The sequence below is a fragment of the Macrobrachium rosenbergii genome, chromosome 12 (genome assembly GCF_040412425.1).
Source record: "Macrobrachium rosenbergii isolate ZJJX-2024 chromosome 12, ASM4041242v1, whole genome shotgun sequence".
NCBI lineage: Eukaryota > Metazoa > Arthropoda > Malacostraca > Decapoda > Palaemonidae > Macrobrachium > Macrobrachium rosenbergii.
In genome coordinates, this window is record NC_089752.1 from 30,156,816 (window position 1) to 30,182,883 (window position 26,068).

At 36.6% G+C, this 26,068-nt stretch overlaps 1 protein-coding gene across 8 annotated transcripts in view; it reads right to left on the reverse strand.

Moving 5' to 3' along the window:
• The window catches only part of Alg-2 (Apoptosis-linked gene-2), a 279,592-nt gene that overhangs the window by 64,953 nt on the left and 188,571 nt on the right, over positions 1-26,068 (reverse strand). For 6 of the 8 annotated variants that reach the window (XM_067113781.1, XM_067113779.1, XM_067113792.1 and 3 more), the window contains one exon: positions 393-475. The exons of the other annotated variants lie outside the window; for them this stretch is intronic. The gene's annotated coding sequence lies outside the window, so the exon portion shown is untranslated. Of the gene's footprint in view, positions 1-392; positions 476-26,068 lie in introns of those variants that run through there. 8 annotated transcript variants of the gene reach the window in all.

Here is a 26,068-nt window from a genome sequence, read left to right on the forward strand (position 1 = left end):
GTTTAAACTACTGAAGTTTAAAAAACGTTAAAAGAGAATAAAAGAGAAGGTAAAAATAATACTACTATGACAAGAAAGTGATAATCTCAGGCACCGTAAAGGGCTCACAAATGACTAATTATTATGGAAGAAAGGTTGAAAGGAGGTAAAAGGATAACGGCGAAAAGTGGTAAAATAAAAATCTAAATGGAGAGTAGTTACGCGCCCTCTTGGGAGTTTAAGAAAAGATAAACGGAAACAAGCCAAAATAAATTATAGCAGCGAAAGAGAAAGACAGTAAAGGAACAGAAGATACTGAAGAAGCTAAAAGACTAGTAGGAACGATTTTGCAAGCATTTTTTTTTCTATGTTCTCCCACAAATAAAGCAGCAAGAGTAGCAGAGGAAACTAACCTTTTCACCATAAATGGATGACGGGAAATGCCCGTGTGGCAATCAGAGTATCCCTAGAGCAATTGTCCAAGATTTGGAAAATCCTGTAAGAAATGTCAAGAATAAATTCACTCCAAATGGAATACAGAACAAATAATGTGAGAGTCAAGGACACGAGAAAGGATTTGGCCGGAAGTCTAGCACTCAACGTGGATGAAATAGGAAATGTGGTTAGCACACCTGTAGGAAGGTTTGAAACGTAGATGTTGCAGGTGCACAAAATGGTGGAAAGTTAAGGATACAGAACAGAACAGGATTATTTATAAAAATCACAGCGTATAAAATATCTGAAAAATTTAGAAGGAAAATGACAAAGATGAGGCATGGAAAAATAAACGGATTCCAATGTTAGAGTTTTGAAGGCGTGCCTACTCTTGATTCAGCTATACTAAAATGTAAATGTTTTATTAAATCCTGTAATTAATTAAAAAGATTTTATGAAATTAATTGTATATGTGCTCTGGAAGCGCTTAAAAATGCTTGAATATACTTGACCTTAAAAACTGGACCAATGAAACAAAAGAAACGAAAAAGCCGTGATAAGGTGCCTGTTGGTATAACAGATCCCGTTGGAATAGAAAGAACGTAAGACCAGGGACAATGTATTTAACTACGCGGAACAGTAACGGATAAAGTGATCACAATACGGATAAAAAAACGTAACACACATCAGAGATGTAGAAAAAGAATTCCTGATATTTATGGACATGTTTCCGACCAGTAGAAAAGAAGGAATACAAAATGTAATGAGCAACCGCTACAGCCTCCAGCAACATTCTGAGTTTACTTTGATTATCAGTCATAAAAAATAATAAAATGAAAAATCTGCCTATTCAATTCAATATATTTACTGTTGACCTATTCTCCAACATGCTAGTGGAAATACAGTATCTATTTTATTATGTCTAATTTGGAGAAATGTGTGGTGTGGAAGTTAAGAAATATCTGCTTTCCTGTGTTGTCTGAATAATTGGAACTGCTGCTTAGTGAAAGACGGGTGTGCCGTCTTTCAGAATGGAAGGCCACTGACAGTCTTCTAACGGCTGTGAGCTCGGTTCAGGCGCCCGATAGATTACAGTAGCGATAAATAGTACACCCTTGATTCTTTTTCCGACACTGATGACCTTGTTAACAGAATCAGTTGTATGAGTGGTTGTACAGGTCTTACATTTTCCTTGTAAAGTTAAGAGCATTGTATATTAACCGAGATTTACATTTGGATTCTTCACTTGCTCTTGTCAGTTTCACCTGACTTTTAAACAATTTATTTACATTATTTCTGTTTTTATCCGAGTTTTCTTTAAAAGTAAATTACCACCTTCTACGGGTAAACATTAACCATTTTGGCGACAATCCTTATTTGTGTTTTATATATATATATATATATATATATATATATATATATATATATATATATATATATATATATATATATATATATATATATTTTTATATATATATATATATATATATATATATATCTGAGTTTTCTTTAAAAGTAAATCACCACCTTCTACGGGTAAACATTAACCATTTTGGCGACAATCCTTATTTGTGTTTTATATAGCAAAGAAGCACATTTGGCTGTGGCCATTACGACCACCTAAGCACACAAGTCGCATGATACCTAAACTCTTAATATTCCCCGTTATATCAGAAACTATGACACTTACCCAGTGGTGCAACTGAATATAAATAATCTTCTTATTAATGAATATCTTCGTTTACTTCTTGCCAAGTGTTTCACTGGTCGCAAATCATTGTTGTACACGTCTCGATCTAGACGGGAAATATTACCAACAATACGAGATCCAGCATTTTTACTGACCGATAGAAATGAACAGTAATGTAAAGTTGCTTACATATAATATATATATATATATATATATATATATATATATATATATATATATATATATATATATATTATATGTAAGCAACTTTACTGCTCGTTGTTATCGGTCGGTAAAAATGCTGGAGCCCGTATCGTTGGTAATATTTCCCACCTAGATCGAGACGTGTACCACAATGATTTGCGATTAATGAAGCACTTGGCAAGAAGTAAACGAAGATATTCATTGATAAGATTATTTATAATCAGCTGCACCACTGGGTAAGTGTCATAGTTTCTGATATAACGGGAGATATTAAGAATTTAGATGTCATGCGACCTGTGTGCTTAGGTGGTCACAGCCAAATGTGCTTCTTTACTGCTTGAGGTAACCCTCAAAAGGAAGGGCGTCTATTAGCACGGGATCATGTGGATTGTCTAGAAACTGTCATCCTAACACTCCCCCCCACCTCTTCTTTTTATTCATCCTTCTAGAAGATTTAATATATCTAACACCCAGAACTACAGTCGACGGAATATAGAAGAGCTAATTATTAAAATTATCATGGGTGTTGCTGTTATAACCTGAAACATGTCAGAGATAATAATATTATTACCATTAATCTTGGAAAGAGTGACAGACGATTTTGCTTATGTATGTATGTATATATATATATATATATATATATATATATATATATATATATATATATATATATATATATATATATATATATATAAGATTCATTTTTTGACCTCGTCCGTAACTCACTCCCAGACTAGAATACACATTCAGCCACTTTCCACTTTCAAATATACAATAACATGACCTGTAGTCTTTCTATACAATCGATCGTATAGAGGAATATTACAAAAGTTCAATGACTTTTGGCATTAAATGTGGTGGTCAATAATCAGGGAAGCTACAGTTGGCATTTATTGATCATGTTCAAGGATTCCCTTCCTTCCTGCATTCACAGGCTTTGTATCTTTGGCCTTGGATGAGTTAGCACCTGTTACTGCAATTGTCATCCATGAAGTGTGTACCACAGAGGCAGGTAAGACAGCAGTCTCACTTGCCCAGTAAGCTTTGAGTTAGCCTACCATGATGTAAATACTCGCGATGCTAAAACTGAGTAAGAATATAGAAGCTGATGAAATATTATTAAATAGTAAAGCTACGACATAATACAGTTAACTAAGGTCCGTTACGGTAATTAGTAACTAGGTAACAAACTGACTTCTCCGAAGTGCGCTGCCTGGAAGGCAGGTCTATGGTTCTATAATGAAAGGAAAGACAGAAAAATGGCACTGTTGCACTGATGATGTAACACCTGAACAGAAACTAAGAGTAGCAAGTACTGGCCAAAAGAGGCACAGGTACTTCTGACGACATATAGCGACATAACTTATTGAAACAAAGCTTTGGGCGATGTTCCTCAATGTAAATCTCCATTCTTAACCCTATTTACCATTGCTACAAACAAGGGAAAATTTGAACGTTGGAATATTACACTTGTGGGGCACTGACAAGTTAACTGATCCTCAGTGGGAATCAGTTTAAGAAGTGAGGAGGTTGTAAGGGCGTCAAATCGCCTCTCCTTTCTTGTGTTTCTCTCTTCATACGTACATTAATCACGTCATATATGTTACTTGTTGATATTTCAGATTCTTTACGTATCTCATTGTAGGCATCATTGTACAGCCTGTCCGCCGATATATATACCTGCCTTTTACATGTTCTGTAACACATTATACATGTCTTTTGATGCATGATAAAAAAACACAACCTCCGTATGGACGCAGCGGGGGTGCCTCAGGCCGCCCGCTTCCCGCTACCTTTCCGTCCGCTTTCTGTATTATAAACACCTGTCGAGAATAATAAAGGTTTACGGGCTGCTCTAGAAGCAAGAGCCCGTGCTGGCACAAGGCCAGCTAAATCTAAAACAACAACATAATAAAGGCACCCCCACCAAAATCACTTTCATGCATCATAATAAAGTTTTCATCCAACCTACCCATCTCACAGACTCATCATCAACAGAGTTACGGGCTGCTCTAGGAGCAAGAGCCCGTGCTGGCACAAGGCCAGCTAAATCTAAAACAACAACAACATAATAGAGGATCAGTCTTTCAATTCTGACATTTCTTGAACCTCACAAGGTAAATTACGCAGAAAATGGCTATTATTATAATGGAATCAGCAGCAGTCTGAAGTTGCATAATCTGAAATCGAGCAGACTATAACATTAATAGTTGAAAGCAAGAAATACTTTGCACTCATTATAATTTTTCTCAATGTGGCAGCAGTGACTCCTCAGTGACAGCACGCCAGTAAGGTGATTGATCGTTCACAGGTAACTGAGCATTAAAAATGTTAAAATATCTAAAGTTCCTGTTACCTTGTAGGGAGATTCCTTTTGCTTTAAGGTGTGCTGCTTAAAAGTTTTTGTTTACTAATTGTATTTTCATTGTTGTCTTTTCTGTTCCATTATCTTGAGTTCGTAGGTACATACCTCTCGTTTTACTGCGACAGTAGTATAATAAGTACGTCGATATTTTCAGGTTATAGTTCTTTGGCGTTCATTTTATGGAAATTTGTGCTTCCTTATTAATGCTCTGTTATGGTGAAGGTAGTCTCCAATAGTGTCCATGAATGTTCGCCCTTCCAAAAGCTCGTATTCTTGATTTTTCTATACATTCAAAACCCTTTTCTCTCTTACACACTCCTTCTATATATTTAATTTCTTTTCGGTCAATCACTGTACCTGAATTCACTTGCCGAAAATTTGTCCAAGTTTTCCCGCTTTACTGTGTTGCACATGCGCACTTGATGTGCTTTCTCTCGGAATTTCACTCCCAGACAAGGTAAACATAAGCCATACTCCCACCTGGATATATTTTTTTTTTTGTGACTATACCATTACGCTGTGCCACATAACTTAACATTCCTGTAGATTTAAGCAAGTAAATGCTTAATTTTAAATGTTTCTAGATAAACTAGTCGATATGGGAGGAAAAACTGGATAATCTGAAAAGGAAAATTGGAGAAATCTGGGGTATGTGTTAAAAACTTCCTCAAACTATATTTAATATATATATATATATATATATATATATATATATATATATATATATATATATATATATATATATATATATATATATATAGTGTCCCTCTGTCACCTGTATGTTGCCGCCATCCTAGAAAAATGACAACTAAAATCCGCATGTTTCTATCAATACAAAAAATAACAAGCATAAAATTCTATGCAAGTAAGATTCTATATATTTTCGTGTAAAATGTTTCATTTGATGCTAGGGATGCGAGAATGTTCATATTTTTTCCCCCACCCCTCCGTTTCATAATATCCCGTGGTAGGCTATATAGTCTTGTATGCTATTTTGAATGATGATATCAATTATCAAACTATTGGTAATTTCACCTTTGCTATAGGTAACTGAAATTACAAGTAAACCTGAAATTAGCCTGGCCTTAACTATCATTCGGTAGAAAATGACTTCATTAGCAATATGTTCCTTTTGTGAACAAATGGGTTGGGGATCCGGAAAATGATTAAGCAATAATATAATATAGTCGATTTAAGAATATGACGACCATATGAATATTACAGGGCCTTCTGTTTCTACTGATTTTACTAAGTTCTTTATGATTGATAACAACATCCGCGGACCGCAGTCCCTCAAATGCTAATAGATATTATGCAATTCACACTCTTACAGACTACTTTATCTCAAGATTAACCTTGAACATATACAACTTTATGCCTGTTAAAAACGCGTCATTGATTCAATTTGAATTCCAAATTAAAATGAATTCATGAAACATCTGGAGAATTAATTATGTCACGTTTTCTTTCATTATCGGGCCACCTAAAGAAAACGATAAAGAACACATTTCCATGGTTGACTTCGCTGTAAATATATCCAACTTTATTTAATTTATTATGGATTTGCGACGCGCCACTAAATGATAAAAATAATGCATGATTACATTACTTTCATACGTACATGCATGCATACATACTGTACATACTTACACTACATACCTACTTCATATGCACATATGTGTGTGAATAGATGGAAAAATGTAACACGGTACAAATCCTGACCGGTTTCAACTTGAGTTTTCTAAGACATCTTCAGGAGGACTGATACATAGTGCTAGAAATATATATCATTGATGCTAGAATTATAGTCCAGACGAACATACAGATGTTTAGAAAATAAAGGAGCATACTTATTAGCAACCAAGGTCAGTGCTTCATTTACAAGTCTTGCCAGTGGGCCACACATTTGCTGGCGGGCTCAGGTAAATCACTGATATATACATACTGTATATCAGTGATTTACCTGAACCAACCAACAAATCACTGATATATATATATATATATATATATATATATATATATATATATATATATATATCAGTGATTTGCTGGGGGCTCAGGTATATATATATATATATATATATATATATATATATATATATATATGTGTGTGTGTGTGTGTGTGTGTGTGTGTGTGTGTGTGTGTGTGTGTGTGTGTATTAGTTGTTGAAAGTGATTATCAGTTTTTACCATGGAAGTAAAGCTTGTGCAAGCGTACACAGAGGGTAGAGTGACCAGCTGGATGCAAAAGTGGGTCTGGGCCGAAAGTGGGTTATGCCTCAGTGGCTGTTTAGTATCTTCATCCATGGGGCAATGCGAGAAATCAGAGGAAGAACAGTAGGCGTAGGTGCAAAGTTATTGGATAGGAAAATGATTCGTAAATGGGGTGGAATGGCTGATGTTTGCAGATACAGTGCTGATTGGGCGGTATAGTGAAGAAACTACAGTAGCAGAAGAGTTCGAATAGTTTAGCAAAAGGGGGAGAGTTAAAAGCAAAGTATGTGAATAAAGATAAAGTTATGAGGGTAAAACGAAAACAGGAAGATGGGGCGATGAATTTTCATATGAATGATGGAAAAATGGAAGAAGCTCATTGGTGTAAGTGTTTGGGAGTATGATGAACTGATAATGATAGGAAGAGGTAAGTCACAGAACTGGTGAAGCAAGAAAGGTAGTGGGGTGTATGAGAAATATGGAAAGAAATCTCAGTTATGCGTGGAAGTGAGAGTTGAAATGGAAGAAGGGATTATCAAATTGAGCAATATGGATGTTGAATGTGAATGAGAAAAGAAGGTTGAAGGTGTTGAGATGAGCTGTTTACGTAGTACATGCGGCATAAGTAATGATTGAGTGAGGAAGTTGTCGGAAGGTTAGCCTAGCCTACGTGAAAGGGAGAATCAGTGTTTTTTGAGATGGTTCTGTCATGTGGAACGAATGGGGGATGGTAGGTTGGTGAACAGATATTAGAATTCAGAAGTGTTGGAGGGAAAAGGAGGGGACGGTTTAGGAACAGTAGGACAGTTGCCATTCAAGTGTTGTAAAAGGATGGACATGAATATCCAGGAAGCATAAAAATGTGTTCAAGACAGGGGTGAACGGCGCGTTGTAGGGTGGTTCGACGCACTGTTGATGAGCCTCCTACGTAGCTGTGTGAAGCGGTGTCCGGACCGTTCGTTACTGGACCGTTTGTACCCGGACATTTCGTTACCGGACATTACGCTACGGGACAGTTCGTTACTAGGACCCTTCGCTACCAGGCCATTACGCTACCAAAAGGTCAAAGTTTTGTCTACTATTATTTTTGTAATTAAATGTTGATCACCTTGTTAATGTAGTTCCTAACTTGAAATACTGAATAGTTGTTAACATAATTACTATTATACATCTTACCTTGTTACTTAAATACTGGATACTATTATACATTTTACTTTGTTACTGTAACTAAACCAACGTATTAAATTTGCTAAGTATCTCTTTTTTAAAAGTGACTGAACCCTTAGTCAAGATGCCCAGGACGATTGAATCCAGAAGAAAACAAATCAAGTTGGTGGATGATTTGAAATACATATACTGTAAGCAGAAGGAAAATAGTGATGGGACAAAACAATATTGGATGTGTGAAAATCGGACGTGTAAAGCAAGAGTGCACACAAACGTTGATGAGGATAATTATGTAATAATAAAGGAAGTCGGTGAACACAATCATACTACCACGGCTTCTTCTGTAAGTACAAAATGTGCAAGCAATCAAATCAAAGATAAAGCTCTTGGAACCCAGGACTCGTCACGTACTTTGATTGCTACTGAATTAAAGAATTTACATGAATGTGCCATAGCTGAACTTCCTTGTCCATCAAATATAAGTCGTAATATACGCCGATGGAAGCAAAAGGAAAATAAATCTCCTCCAATTCCACAAGTAAGGCATGGTTATCTGATTCCCGAAGACTACGCCAAACTGAGTACTCGGTCATTATTTCTACAAAATACGACAGTGGAGAAGACGATCTCGAAAGGATTTTGGTATTTGCATCTGCAGATGGATTAAGTGATTAGAAAAAGTTTAAAGTATGGGCAGGTGATGGAACATTCAAATGTTGTCCAATTATATACTATCAGTTATATACGTTGCATATACAAACTGAAGACATAAGTATTCCCCGACTTTTTGCACTACTACCTGATAAAACCGAAGCCACTTACAAGCGCCTTTTTTCTGTAATTAAAGACCTCGTACAAAATCATGAGCCAGATCGCATTGTGGTTGATTTTGAAAAGGCTGTCATTAATTCACTGAAGGCTGTTTTTCAAGAAACAGAAGTTAGCTGTTGTTTATTTCATTTATCTCAGAATGTTTACAAACATACAGTTCAAGCAGGGTACAAGGAACGATGTCATCAAGACGACGAATTTAGTTTAAAAGTGCGCTGTTTCCCAGCACTGGCATTTTACCGCCAAATGACGTTCTTTCAGGGTTTGAGGAGTTGATCGATGATAATGAAATTCCAGAAGAAATAGTTTCGTACTTTTCTACAAATTACATTGGTGGTGAACGAGGCCGGGGATCAAGGAGAAGACGACTAGAACCCGTTTCCTATACAGTTGTGGAATGTGTATCAGAGGACAGTCAATGAAATGCCCAGGACAAATAACAACTTAGAGGGTTTTCATAGCTCTCTTAGAACTTCAGTTACAAGCTCACATCCAAATATATGGAAATTGATTGATGCCTTGAAAAACGAAGAAGGAAGGACTAGCGAGAACAAAAATCATACAAGTAAATTGCGGCAATCTACCTTCAAAGAAAAGAAAAAGTATAAGAACTCTGAGCAGAGGTTCTTAATGTTATTAGTCGCTACAACCCTGAATGTAAATGGATTTTCTTCGAGCTATTGCTCATAATTTGAAGCTATATTAATAAAAACTTTCTTTTTATTTTATAATATATGACCAAACTAGTACAGTAAATATTTTTAATATTTCAATTTTATAATAAATATATAGTATTACTATTGTATTATTATATATAACAAAAATGACAAACTATTATTATTATTATTATTATTATTATCTAATTAAAAAATATGAGCTCACAACAAATCAAAAAAAAAAAAAAGCTCTTGGTAGCGTAATGGCCTGGTAGCGAAGGGTCCTAGTAACGAACTGTCCTGTAGCAAAATGTCCGGTAACGAAGTGTCCGGGGACGAACGGTCCAGTAACGAACGGTCCTAGCACCGTGTGAAGCAGCTAATGTGGAAGTCGTTACTGCATAGGGGACTCATCAACGATTCAGCAGGTAAAGTATAAATGTGGCAGTGTCAGCTGTGTTATTTTTCTTTGTTAGGCACCCGCTGTTAGAGCAAGAGATTAATAATAAAAAATGTGTTGCAAAAGCCACAATATATAACAAAATAATATAAATAAAAAGTGAAGGTACCTTCACTGTTAATTTCTTTCCTGGTGGGTTTTGCTACATTTAACGCCACATGTAATCCAGTGACCTTGACGCAAATGTAGCCCTGAGTATATTGAGGATGAAATGGGTGAAATTTGGAATGTAGACAAGAAGTTAAAATATGATTCCCTGTTAGGCAAGCCATTTAGAACGGCAGAAATAACACAAACATATATATTTTCGTTTCGGTCCATAAAAGTGACAGATTAAGAGATACGTCCTCAGATGAAGCTATTTGGTAAATTTATTTTTCGTCCGTAAAAAGTATTTGTTTCCCAACAGTAACAATTATTAATACTGCACATTATGTCAATAATTATTTAGGTTAACTACTGTCATTATTATCACTTTCCGAACCTTTTTTTTTATCTCCAATGCATACATGTTTGTGTGTAGAGTTCCACTTTTGTCATTACTGTTATTAATAATGTAACTTACACTAAGAACATAGTAATCATTAGTACTTGGCATGTGCATGTGTTTTTATCACTATTATTATCATTATTGTTATTACTGCTCTCTGTCATAAAATCATTTCCATCATTTCTGTTTCCCTGTATGTGTCATCACCTTATTGTTATTACTATTATTCAAACTCAGATATTTGTAATAATCGAAGGGGTTTTACCCCCTTTTTATGTGAATGTGAATGTGATTTAAAAGTATAGGTTTAGCTTGAATTGTACTTGTTTTGATGTTAAAGCCCAGTAATGATCCCGGGGGTATTCCAGTATGCGACTCAACCCCTTTTGGGCGCTCTTTATATGCATCTTTCACTGACGGTACACCTGTTACAGTATGGGAGGGAATGTTCAATGAACTAGACTCTCACGAGGCACAACTCAATTCAATTCTCCACCTGTCATTTACGTTGGTACGGTCACCATAATCATCAGACCTTGAGATAAGCTACCAACAGATGAACAGTGTGTTTTTAACAGATCAGGCCCACCTACTCATCCTCGGCCAGGAGTCGAACCTGAAACTTCTCTCCTGTACACAAGAATGCACGTTCATTGCTACGATCCACGAACGTGCAATAGATGTACAGAAGTTTGTTTTTGTCAAGTTTTTTTCCTCTCTTAACACAAGTGTGTTTTCCTCATTATGTCTTCTCTTTGGTTCATGTGCAAAGGTCTATGAGACGGCTCGGTGGGATTAAGAAAAAGGAGAAGGAACAAATAAAAGAGAGGGGTTTAATCTCAAAAGGAAAGAAAAGACCGTCGGTCTCTTAAAGATTGGAAAATTGCGCGTCAGGAAAAACGGGTTAAGCGCATCCTCGGAAATACATACTGCATATGGAAAGTAAGCGATGTAAATTGCTTATTTATTGGTTTTCCTTTTAATCTCTAGTTATCTGAACTGAATCAATTTATTTCCCATGTAATACTTTTGACAAACCTCACGATACGGTTTCCCTGCGTCAGTGTTAACTCTAAAAAATTTTCATGTTTATTTATTAGTCATTTATCTGTTTATTTGGTGTTATTTACCCCTTACTGTTTATATCTTCTGTTTTTGTATTTCATAAATTTATGGTGTTTCCATAATGGTTAAATCTGATGGAGCCGATTGTTTCATTTTTGGAAGTTTATTTGGCAAGAAAATCGAAAGGAGTGAGGTCCAAGACGCAGATAATGAGGTCATTCCATTAGCTTAGTCTAACTTACGGTCCATCGTAAATTGGATAATGCCGTCCGCTAATGGACCACTGCTACAAAAGTAAGGTTTTATAACCCTTACGTAAGGTTGCTGTCGCAACCTGACCGCGAACTAGGAGGAAAAGAAGAAAAAGAAGGAAGAGGAGGAGGAAGAAGAGGAGGATGAGGAGAAGGGGGTGGGGGAGAAGGGTGATGAGGATTTAGTTGAGGAAGAAGGTGTGAAAGAATGTCTCAATGTGATTATCAGTAACTGAGAAGAAGAGAAAGAATGCGGGAGAGGCTGAAGTGAGGACAAAGGAATGGGAAACGTGAAAAAGAAAATACTTCGGTGCGAATATTAGTATTTACAAATGGTTAAAATAGATGTTTGTTTTGTTCATAACAAAGACACGTTCGATTGGTTATAATAATGATTAAATAAATAACAGAATAACTAACATTTTGTTGAGAGTTTAGGTTCAGACATCACCAGAAATTGGAGTCCAGAACGAAAGCTTCGTGTGACTTATGAATGAGGTTAATTATGTTTTTGGTTAAGAGATCTTTGTGATATAGTCTTCCAATTCCAGTGTCATTTCCTTCATTAAAAAAATTGTCCTCTAAGAGAGAGAGAGAGAGAGAGAGAGAGAGAGAGAGAGAGAGAGAGAGAGAGAGAGAGAGAGCTTTTACATTAGAAATACAATGGGAACATCCATCTGATAACACTTCTTTCTGATTGATTCCCTTTATCTCCTCTCTCTCTCTCTCTCCAGACGGATTGCTGACCAAGATTACGAGATATCTGGGTCCGAAAGAAACGACAGAGGAAGCTCGTTTATACCTAATCTCTCTCTCTCTCTCTCTCTCTCTCTCTCTCTCTCTCTCTCTCTCTCTCTCTCTCTCTCTCTCACTTTATAATTCTTCTTAGAGTTTCTCAGTTTCATTTCTTGCTGCGCCAATTTTTGCCCATCATATCTATTTTTCATTTCTCTTTTTTTTTGCTCTGTAGATTTTTTGCTGTCATAAAGTCCAATGTTCAGTTTGTTTTTGAAGACACAAACTGGGATATCAAAGGAAGAAGACAGGCTTTTGCAAAACTGAGTTTGAATGTAATCGTGGAAAGAAACGAAAAGCAAAGAAAAAACAGGGTATCGCTCTACTGTGTCCGTTTTGCTTTTCAGAAATTAATGATACAACGGTTGCAGAACAGTTTGTATATTTGTTGAAGTATGTACTATATCAAACTTATTTTTCAGTTAAGAGTTACTAGAATTTTTAGTCTAAGTTATTGTTGTCTTTTGGATACTAAATGATTGCTTTCCTCATCTCTCTCTCTCTCTCTCTCTCTCTCTCTCTCTCTCTCTCTCTCTCTCTCTCTCTCTCTCTCATAGACATACACATACACACACACACACACGAACACACTCAAATGAAATGGTCTGAAACATACTAATAAACAACATGGACAATCAAGAATTTTTTCAATAAAGGCAATTTGCAATAATGACCAACAATCAGTGAGGTAAAAGACGCAACATTTGACCTAATTCCGCCGGCGTGGAAAAACTCTGACCTAGCTTGTAACGAGACGGCAAAGATTAACACTCAACTTCTCTTAATTAATTCGGGTTTCGGTTTACCTCACTGGCTGGGACGCTGATTGGATGCTGAAGGGCGAGAAGAAAAGAAGGCAATGAAGTTAATTGACTGGGAAGGTGGAGTCAGTCAGGAAATTACCTGCCTAATTTGCTTTGGAAGCTTAGGAGAAACTTATCGGTGCCTGGTCGTTCATCAGCGATGTTAAGAGAGAGGGAGAGAGAGAGAGAGAGAGAGAGAGAGAGAGAGAGAGAGAGAGAGAGAGAGAGAGAGAGAGAGAGAGAGAGAGAGAGAGAGAGAAGGAAGATCACTTGAGAGAGAGAGAGAGAGAGAGAGATGGGACTCTGTTGTTCTCGATATAGAAAGACACTGAAATAGATGTGAAGCCACTAATGGAAAACTGAAATTTACCTCCAGAAAACAGAGTTGTGCTCTTGCTAAGGATTTGCTAGATTTCATATTATTTTCAGACGCTATTTATTTATGTTAGCAATTTGCAGTAAGGTAAGATTACATGCTGGGAAAGGCCTTGATGCTACATTAAAAGAATAAAATAAATAACTCACATCCTTGAGGAATGGCGAAACAACCTTTTTTCGTGTGGTGTGTGGAGAGGGGATGAGACTGGCAGCCTAATGTCCAGGCCTGACTGGAACATGGCAAAGGAGGGAAAAGGAAAAGGAGTGAGGCTTTGCCCCGAAGGAGATGATAAAGCTGTCTCTTGGAGGACAGAAGATGGTAGTGCCAACTCTGGGAGAACAGGAGCAGATGAGGGTAACAGAGGGAAAGGAACAGTTACCAGACCGAGTAATTCGAAGCTTTCCGATTCCCACAGAATAAATGTGAAGAGTGATATACTGGCAGATACACATGTTCTGAAAGGAGAGTTCCATATTCTAAAAGTTAAGGCAGATAAGAATTGATTGAAAAGGTTGTTGATTAAAATGAAGATTTCCGATTACTACATTTCTACTTTCTCAGTTGTGACAAGTAGTCAACAGATCCATTCTGTAACAAAATAAAAATACCTTTTTGTCCTTCAGTAACGGCCTCATGTACAGAGCTCGGAGGGAAATCGAACTTCTTTGCTATAACTAACTTCACATTATAATTGACTGCAAAATCTGTTACAGAAGAGAGTATAAGAGAAACAGAAAGCTTCCAAAGAATGGTACTGTTTTAATCTTTGCAGAGACTTTTTCAAAAAGCGACGGAAATATTTCGTAACGAGCAGGTCAGACTTGTAGAGTTACTGTGTTCCTGTTGGTTTAATGTACTTTCGAATCACCTTTCTCTCTGTTAAGACCTGATTATTCCTAGTCTAATCTCTGATAAGCTTTCATTGGTGCCATCCCGTTCCTAATCTTATTGATGTTTTTAGCCTAATTAGCTCTTACAGCAGTCTTGTCAGACGTGTCCACAGAATTACCTTTTCCATTTAATTTACGTATGCAATCAAGTTCATTCTTGGTTTGAAGCATATTCAAGTTAATATGTCTTGAGAGTTCAACTCCTAAACTTGACTTTAATAAGTAAAACTTTCTAAAGGAACAATGTTAGATATTCTAACGGTTTCTCCAAGGGAAGAATTCTAATTTATTCTTTGATCTTTTGGACAAAATGCCAGTCTCACTGCACTTCAGTTGCCCAGGAAGAGAATAGAAAACGCCTCTAGGCAGAAAATTGATTTTTGACCTTGGGACAAGTCCTTCAAGAGTCCTTTGTCTTAACCCGGTTTAAGAGCGTTCGGGCTGCTCAAGGATCAAGTAAATGCTCTGGTACAAAGGTAATTTAACAAAATGGACAAGAAGTTTTGAGAGTAGGCAGACAATAACAATTTTCCAAATGTTACTTCACCTCACGTAATCATGTTTTTGGGTGTATCAAGATTTAACTTTTAGCATATAACTGTGATTTCCGTGGTAGTTGTATCATTCAAGCATACATCCTGCAGTTTAAAGGGAAGTACGCGTCGCCTTAAATAAATACTGACTACATAGAATTAACACCAAATCCCAAATTTTCCACATGTCCTACATCGAGTTCTACCCCAGTGTAGCAAAGCACCAGTCTCAGCTGGTCTCCCGCTTCATGGTAATGAGACCGAGCGAGTTGTGGCTTCACAAAGACGCAAGAAAGGTGTGTGTTAATGAAATTTTTTCTGAATGATGACAAAATAACTTTTAAAAGGAAGTGGGTTAAATGACTAAAGAAATAAAAACTAACGTGGAGAGTCCCACGTCCTGAAGTGACTGGCATGAGGGACAGTTCGAAGAGGTTAACCATCAAATTCTGACTTATACTAAGCATCCTATTGAAGTTTCACGTTTTAACATTACTTTTTATTTTCTTCTTATATTCATGCATTAATTTTCCCATATTCCATAGACGTTATGGTTTATGGAAATGAAGTTAGGTATCGACGACCAAAAATGTTTTGAAGTTGGTTCACAAAAACTTTTATTCACCAATAAAGATGAGGTTGATTTGCAAAAATGTTTGGGAGCAAATAAAATGGATGATGGAAGGATGAGAGTAAAGGTGAGGCTTAAAATAGGTAAAGCGAGAGAGGTAGCAGGTCGTGTGCAAGAGATTCGTAAGAGACTTGAATTGTCTATGGAAGCTAATGCGGAAACGTATGAAAGGGTTGTTGTGCCAACTTTCCTTCGTGAAAGTGAAGTGTGGAGTTGATTGTAATAAAAAAAAAAAAAAGATGCCGCTGTTGAGATGAAATGTTTGTGTATATGGATGACAAATGTGGGTATTCGTAGAAGTGGTAAAAAGCTTGGTGTAGGCGAAACGATGGGGTCATACCTTTTGAGATGGTTTCGTCATATGGAAAAAATGGATGACAGGTTGATGAAAAGAGTGTATAATTTGGGAGTGCTGGGAAGAAAGAGGAGAGAAAGACTTAGGAAAGGTGTAATAGATTTTTAAAGAGATATTAGAAAGAACGGGCTTTAATGTCCAGGGAGTGTGTGAATGTGTGCAGTCTAAGGGTAAGTGGCCCAGCGCTGAAAGAGGTACTCGACTCACTGCTGTGGGCTTTCTGTGAAGGTTTCTCAAGCTGAAGAGGCTGTTATGGAAATTCTATTGCACAGAAGGTTCATCCACATTTCAGTAAATGTGGAGGAGACCGCTGTGTTTTTTTTTATATATATGAAAAGACAATAACAGTATGGGTCCTTCCTACTAATCTATTTCCCGAAAATAAAATCAAGCGAAAACAGGCCCGAACTCTGAAAAAACATGGCATGGAGAGAGGCTCTTATGAAAACCAATTATATGGCTCGCATGAGACTGGATGATTGTGGAGAGGTATAATTAACTTCAATTAGAATCGACGCGAGCTGGAAGTAATTAAAAGCGATCCTGGTTACGCCAAGGGGACGGAGGACAGGAGACAAGGAGTGTTTGCGTCTAAATAAAGACTGCATCCACTTACGCTCTCGGGAAACGCAGCAGAAACTGAAGTGTCTTTTTCACTTCGGTGAATAATAAAACGTATTGAAAACTTAGTTTTATTTTTTTTCGCTTTTCTCTTGCCAGTTAAGAAACTCTGTACAGATACAGTCATAAGGCCTCCCATACGCAGTCCGCAGACACTAGTGATACTATATTGTCTTTTTTTTTTTGGTGGATGATGTAACAATCATGCAGGTATATATTATTAATTTCTTTTGGCCTATGATTCTAGAAAGGGGTTCTCAGTGATATATATATACATATATATATACACTGTATATATACATACATACGTATATATACATATATATATATGTGTTGTATATATGTATGTATGTGTATACGCAGATACGCAATCTAAGTAGAGAAAAAAAGTATTAACTTTTCAATTTTCGCTAATAACTGCAAATCTTACACGCAGTTGTGAAAACTAAGAAACTATAATGGCTGTCTTTCCATGGTTTTGGCTCTTTTTTTTTTTTCTTCACCTTTCCTACTTTTTATGTAGGGTGGACATTTCTGACCAGCTCTCTATACCCCTGTCGGTCCTATGCCTCCTCTGCTAAGTTTTTCTTCCTGCCGTTTAAAGAAATTCAGGCATTCAGTCTCCTTCCCACTGTCCTTCAGTCGTCAGTCTTTCGCAATATTTACCTATTCCTCTAGTTTCTTCTTTATATCCTGCCTACTGGCGCTACACAGTGCAATACCGTCTGAAAGAAGTATGCACCAAGGCACTGCTCCCTCCCCCCATCGTACACCACGGCCCTACATTCAGTGAAAAGGCTCCACGTACTTGGCCAGGTCCGCCGCTCTCGACCAGGTCGACTGTTTACGACCAAGTCCCACATCCAGCGAAGATGTACCATGTCCACGGTTCTATCACATATTCATAAACATGTTCCACATCCTTGAATACGCTCCACGTTCATTATTTTGACAAACTTTGCAAAATTTACCATGAAAAACGAATGTGGCTTTTTTTAATTTAATTTCATTAGAAAATACTATGAAGAAGATCAGATGAATCATTGCGAGAAGGTATATGAAGTGAAGTATTTCGTTTTGCAGTATTTTAGAAAAACACAAGCGACCGAGAGACAACAGAGGAACTGAATTATTTGTCTTTTTCGACTAACAACTTTGAAGATACCTGTAGTCGTGACACCATAGAGGCCTCAAAGTATTTGCCTCTACCTCTGAGAAAAGGAAATGATTTTAATGGAATGCGCAGAAAAGAAACAACACACACCTAACATTACTGCATTGATAAGAGAGTACATGAATTAAACGGTCATTCACCCAAACACCTATATGGTTCAAAATCATACCAAAGGGCAATGTTAAAAGGTGTTAATGATAACTACGACCTTAAACACGCCAATATCCTATAATCCAATAACAACGATTTTTGAAAATGTTAGATAAGCGACAAAGATCCATATGTGCAGCGCATGCGTCGACTTTTCCAGTCAAAGGAGCATCTGGAAAGGACGTGGGAAGCGGCGTGTTAGCTCTCCCTCTCATACATACATATGACCCAATTGCGTCATATTAGCCAGAACTACAGCGACGGTGGGCGTTGCTTCTTTGGCCCAGAGGAAATTCGGAATTTTATTTATCTCCCCGTTTCACCCTCAGAAAGAGGGCAAGGGATCGACGAGGTGAATTTAATTGATAGTGTTATGCGGTAAACTGGCGTTACAACAAATAATTTCAGGAATTATGAAGTTACTTCTGTGCATCAGGTTTCGCACTCAGTCAAGATTCTGTGCGGAGGTCGTGAAATCGGGAGTCAAATTAGGTAGGTTAGCCCTTTTGTATTACTCGTCCCCAGAATGTTGAATTCTTTTACTTACTTTGCATTTTCCGAATCATTCAACCTATCCCTTTCAAAAGGCAAGTTTGTTATCGCTTGTGAAGAGGAACCTTTACAGAGAGACTTAGTCTGATTTGAACAGTCGCGGCAACCTCAGGCACTTTATCATGAGCAAATATAGCTCTGCATTACTGCCATATCTGCAGCGGTTGTTCTGTCCGACATAAGGGAAATGGACGCAAACAGAGATAAAACGCTGAGAAAACATTAGAGTAAATGGGATGTGCAATAAAGAGGTTACAAATTACAGAATGCCTATTTGTCATGGGGAAAAACAAAACAGACTCAAGTAAGGGGAGGTTCGGTAGAGCACTATGAAAATAACAAAAAGACAAGCATGAAAAATAGGTAAAAGCTTGTATGAACATCACAAACCACAAACTAATTAATTAGTCGGAGAAATTAAAGCACCAAGGCATAGCACTTGAAACTCGCATAACATTATGTTTTAAGCCTAAGAGATTCAGCACACTGGTTAGGAAGGTAATTATAAGGGTACTGCTTTTGTTAGGATACATCATTTCCTGAGAGATACAATTTACTAAAGTTCTGGGAAATTTGCAAGATGGAAGACGAATTACCAAGGACTGGAGAGGCTTGAGCTGACTTTTTTTTTTATTAAAGAAAACGGTTTGTTAAAAATCTTGCTAATTCTTGGGACTGAAGATATCTTGGAGTGAAACTGTTTTCAGTGTCCTTATTGGAGAGAGAGAGAGAGAGAGAGAGAGAGAGAGAGAGAGAGAGAGAGAGAGAGAGAGAGAGAGAATATTCAAACGACTGACCAGCAAAGAAGAATTTTTGGTGTCGAAAGAAAAAAATTTGCCCAAAATAGAAACGGTATCTCATGATGAAATTCCCTTGCAAAAAATGTAAAGACGGCAAGACTAGGGATTCTCTTTTTAAGGGGAGATGAAAAAACATTACTGAAGCACAGAGCAAGAGAATAAAAGTGCAAAATCAGAACACCTCAAATAAATATGAGAAAACGACCTTTTATATATAACAGTATATATATATATATATATATATATATATATATATATATATATATATATATATATATATATATATATATATATATATGAGAGAGAGAGAGAGAGAGAGAGAGAGAGAGAGAGAGAGAGAGAGAGAGAGAGAGAGAGAGAGAGAGAGCCAACAAGAACGATCTTCTCAGAGAAGGGTCATGAGATAAAAGGCGGAAATTTATCCCAAACTGAAACGTTGTTGTGGGGCATAACAGCCTAAAAAGAGTCCGGTATCTCGAACGGAGGCCCCCATACTAGCGAAACTTTCCTCCCTCGATAAAACTTTGCTCGTAGACAGGCCGCGTGAATTTCAAAGGGAAGGACAGGCAATACTGTAACTTTCAGACAATAGCTGGGATATTGTTCCCCTGTGTGGATGCCAGTAACTTTGCCCCGTTTTTATCTCCTTGGTAGAATTGCTCGTGGAGGCGGGTTTCTTCTTCCTTACCATGATAATCATGATTTTTGACATATCATCTTTGGCTGTTCTCCGCATGCTTAATTTCATAAGGAAACTTTCGCTAACGCATCTGGCCCGTTTGATTTATTTTGCATTTCATTCGAAAACTTCAGCCAACTTCATAAACAAGAAAAAGCTGGCGGGAAAATGAAAGAAAATAAAAATTCCCTCATTCATCAGCCTTATTTATTTTTCTTTCGCTTACCATTTGCTCTGCGACCATAAAACAAATTCTGATAAGCACATAGATATTGCATTCAAAAGCACCATTAATTATTTGAAGGATATTTTTCTACATGTTTTAAAACCTGCCTCAACGCTCTGCCGTATTCGATAAATGGTAAGCGATTTTCAGGATTTACTTACAATGTCCACAGTGACATCTAAGGAGACATGGTGTACAGCGCACATAGGTAAAAGAATGAAACGAGATGAAACAGAGAATGGAAAAGCGAAAAGGGAGATAAAGACTATGAGTTGGTAACAAATCCATGAAAAGAAATTAATATTCATCTGTCTATAAGTCCGCCGGTTTCCCCTGTCTCTCTCTGTAATTTCTGTAATTCTGTAATTTCCATGTCGGCCAAGGGTATACAGAGAATTTTCAGCCAGGCAAAAAAGGACTCACGTTTCCTGGACGAGAGCTGTGTCTTGTTACCCAGAGTAACCGGATATTTTTTGTCTGTTATACTACACTGTGCTTTCTCCTCAGAAGCTTGAAGTCTCACTCACACAGGCGCGCATACACCCGCACACCAACACACACACACACATATACAGATATACATCCTTGGGAAAATTCCAGAAAAATCCATTGTGCCTTAATTGGCACACAGGGGCCGTTGACTTGTAATTCAAGCTTCCAAAAGAAGTAAGAGGACGTAAAGGGAAATACATGAAGAAGAGATCCCACTTATTAAAAATGAAAAAATAGTTTAATAAATTAATAAATAGATAAAACTGTATTAAAATGCAAGGAGAATGGTATTAGGGTAGTAATGTTTGGCATCTTCACTTGAACTTCCGAAGTTCCAATTGCACGACATCCTCTGGGAGGCTGTTCCACAGTCCAACGGTGTGAGGAATAAAGAACCTCTGGAACTGAGAAGTTCGACAGCGAGGCACATTTACTGCACATTGGTGTTGCTGTTCAGCGAATCTGGTTGCTCTCGGCAGGTAAAGGGGATCAGGGATCTCTGGTGAAATACATCTTATGGAAAAGTGACAAACAAGACAGGAATATACTGTACTGACTGACAGATATGTGCAACAGACTGTACTGACAGACAGATATGTCCAACTCAAGGGCGCAATGATCAGAAGTGCCTAAATATTCACAGACCTTGGACTTGACAATAGCTGGAACATATGTGAATATCAGGTCTAATCTATTACCAGAAATGTGGGAAGGTTCCTTTATGAACTGGACAAAATCGGAGGATATACAGAACTCGAGAGCGGATCAGCCATGTTGATCTGTGGAATTTGAATTTAGCCACTCACTGAGCTTTGCATTACAGTCTCTACAAATAACGAATGCAGCTTTTGAATCCTGTGACTGAGCCATACTAATCCTCTCTAAGAGACAGCCATATAGAGAACCGTCGATATTTGGATTGAGGTAAACAGCAAATACGTATACATTGTAGAACTTACTGAAAATGTTAAAACAAAGAACTTCATGGCAACTACACTACAAATTTTTCTGACGGTAAATAGGTCGTCCGGACTTAGTGTATACAGCCACACCTTGTGCACGTGGGGCGGCGTTACGACGATAAATAAAGTTAGGGCCATCAAACCCTGGGATTAAAAACTCAGCCTTTGACTTGTTACTACTTACAAGAGTTTCAGATAAAAACATCAAATCATAGTTAAGGAACCATCTCTGGAGATCAAGAAAATTTGGCCTTAAGCCCCGAATACCTGAGTAAAGTAAGTACTCTGCAATTTTTCTTACTGTAATGAGTAACAGACCCAGGTTTCAGCTCAATGTCTCCCGAAAGAATTGAAGTTAACAACATAAAATTAGTATCAAAACTAATAAATAGACTCATAACAACAGTAAAATTGTAAAAATCAACAGAACAATAAACAACAATGCTATCAACAACAACAGTATTTACATTATTTACAAAAATTCAGTTGAAAATATAAATAAACATGTCCATAAGTCATTGAAAAAGGCACCGGAAACAACCGGTCGACAAGGTGGGGCCGGCTCACCTTGTAAGGCGAATGAAATCCGCCAGGTTTGTCATAACAACTGGGGGAGGAGTCAAGATGGATTTAGAAATAAAACGCTCAGCAGGAACAGATTAGGTAAAGATGAAGGCACTTTCCTGATTCTCCAACATACAACTTTTGCTTCTCATCAGCCAGTCCCACACACTTTTCGGAAAAAACAGGAAAGTTAACGAAAAATGCCTGATTGTATCCTCAAGCAAGGGAACTCAAATCCAAGACTGGAAAGCCGCGGTACATTGGCTATGGCACAGTCCAAGGTTGGAGAACAAGGTTTGAATTCAGAGTAACCTTCTCTTGGAAGGGTTGCCTACCAAGGCTAAAGGGTCCTTCTACCCACTGGTTTGATTTCGGAGTGCCCTTCTCCTAAAAGAGTTGCCTGCCAAGGCTAAACAGTCTCTTCTATCCTAAGTCGTGTAGGCAGGGACGTCACACCATGAAGTGAATGTTGCTAGGAAAAGCCACATTAACCCACTGAGTGGCTGTTAATCAGCTGTGGTGGGTCACAGTCAGGGTGGAGAAAGTCAAGGACTAACAGCTTCATTTCAAAAGATAAAATGACAAATCCTTATGGCTGAATACACATACACACACACACACACACACACACACACACACACACACACATATATATATATATATATATATATATATATATATATATATATATATATATATATATATATATATATATATATAATACACACATACATATACATATATATTATCCTAAATCTTTAGTTAACTGACAGTGAAATATAAAGTAGGTATTCTGGTATTCTGTTTCTGTGTAAGGAATTTCTCCCTTTTATTGGAATGAATGGGAACATTCTATTTTCGTTCCTTTTGCATTCTCTTTCATACGAGTATGTTTCCATATAGGGAATTGATAATCCTTTGCGTTCAGAGTTTGAGATATAAATATCAGGCAATGTCTGGAAGCATTAACTTTGAGGTAAAAAAAACTGAACGAGGCGATTTACATTGCTTTTCATCAAAATGATTCAAATGCAAACATATTAACAACATGAAAACTTGAACCAAAAATATTTTATATAATATTTAGAAAGGAAACAAGATCAGCAGATTTGATATGCATGTTTACACTTCAAGAGTCACAAATGGCTATTGAAAGTTTTGAAAATAAGAGTTCGCAATTGCATTGAACTGCTCTTGCGTATTCAGGAATCTTTCTTCAAAAGACATAACTGTTGATTTTTTAGGTCTAGAATTCACTGTCAGCAATACAAGATAACAACATTATTCACTACAAGATATTTATGCCGAATATGTTAATAAAAATGCGTAAAGAGTTCGAGACGGACCTGGCGTCTGTTGACAATCTTGCTTCTGAAAACGGAGTGGGTTATAGGTCCTAGGGAACACAAGAAAGGAGGAAATTCCGCGTTCTGGAAGGCAGCGGTAGGAGGGGTTGAGCTCACACATGTTGATCCTTGGGCTCAGGGCTTACAGAAAATAACAACGACAGTGTACGAATGATAACCACCACTTTTAACATGACCCCCATACAAGTATGTAGAATAATGGTACCTTACACTAATTTTATTTATATAATTTAATTTTTTATTTGTATATTATTTATTATTAATTATTTATATTTATCTATGTATTATGTATTTATTTTATATATATATCTTTATTTATTTGTTTTATTTAATGATTTATTTAGTATTTATTTTTTATTCAATTATTTTGTATTTATAATTTTCCTAGTTATTATTATTAATTTATTTGTATTTAATAATTTTTATCTATTTTTATTTATCTATTTCTATTTATTTTTATTTATTTTTATTTAATTCTATTTATTTTATTTATTTTGGTGGGTATTTTTATTTTCAATTATTTATTTTATTCATTATTATTTATTTTATTTATTTGTATTTATTTTATACTTTTATTTTTATTTAATATTATTTAGTTAATATTTATTTTTATTGAATTATCTTTTCTATTTTAATTTATTTTTATTTATTTATTTTATTTGTTTTTATTTATCTATTTTATTTTAGGCCTTTTCGACTTATTCCGTATGAATGCGTATAATAATAATAATAATAATAATAATAATAATAATAATAATAATAATAATAATAATTAAAAGTAGAATCACCAATAACGGAGTGAAACTGACTTTACTGAGACTAAGCTAGATCAGTCAATCAGCAGTAATGTGAATCAAAGAGGAAATAATAATAAGACGGCCAGAGAGACGGGGTGATACAAGATTAAATAAAAAGAATATGAAAGAACACAAGAGACCCAACCCAGATAAGCCGGTGCAGAGACAGGCACATAGACGACAGAGATTCAGAGTCATTTACCTTCTAGAAAGAAGACATCATTAGGCTAAATTCAAGGAAGAGGTAAAATCATTAAGGGAAACGACTAATGTTATAAAAATTATTATGATTATTAGTCAATATTCAAATTATTATCATGATTAGTCAACATTCATACCGTGCGGTTAGGTAAGGTTCCACAGAACAGAATTTAAATAAGGCAAAATAGAATATATATATATATATATATATATATATATATATATATATATATATATATATATATATATATAAACTGAACAGAAGTGGAACACATAAAAACAGATCAAAGTGATAGATTAAAGTTGTTATTGCTAATATTCTCCCTATTCCCTTTGTACTGGCATAATTTGTATAAAAACATATATCAGTCATTAAATAGCGTTAGGGTCCTCTTCAAATTACTGATAAATAGAAATATGCATGATTCCTCGTAACAAAAGCTACTGAAAGACAGAAAGGTAAAAAGAATAAACAAAATGAGATAAGACGAGACACGGGCCAGACATTCCCTAAAGCAACCGCCTCCAGAGCTGACCTTAAAAGGCCGGAAAGGAAGGGCAGGAGGCAGGGGCGGGGCCACTGACCCAGTCTGGGCTGCATGAATGGGAGCGGGGACAGGAGAGACCCTTTAAACGGAATCACCTTTCCATGCTAACGAGCTCTTGAATATCAGGTACCGAAAACGATCATTACCTTGTCTGGGGCCTCCAAGGTGCGTTGCCGATCTGGGTCAGTCTATATTAGGAAACTGGGCTTCCGAAAGGCTACTGGCAATTTTGCTGGGTTGGTAAATGCTGCGGTAAAGATAGATTGGCTAAGAAATATGGCGAAAATTGCTGCGATTACGGTAAGACTAATGGGATAATTCCCGAGAGATGAGAGTAAGTTTTCCTTTTTATTTGATGTCTGTTTGGAATTTTCTTATGCAGTTTTCACATGCTGAAAGATGCTATGCGTAAATGTTAATATGCTATTCACTCATCTTTATATGCTGTTCACAGACCCTAATAGGTACTTTAAAAGCATGTTCCTCACACATCCTACTGTGCTATTTAAATATGCTTATGTATCAATTCGACAGACGCAAACAAATTTTATTTATTGTAAAAGTGTTATGGTAATTCACATATACAGTATATCATGTATTCCATAATAAACACGAAACTTTCATCCAGGAATAGAAAGACATTTCACTGTTTATTGGAACACTTTTAATTCGATATGCAACGCTGACAGCCTTTGTAAAACCATTCACATCTTGCTACTGAGATCATGAAATCCCAAAGTCT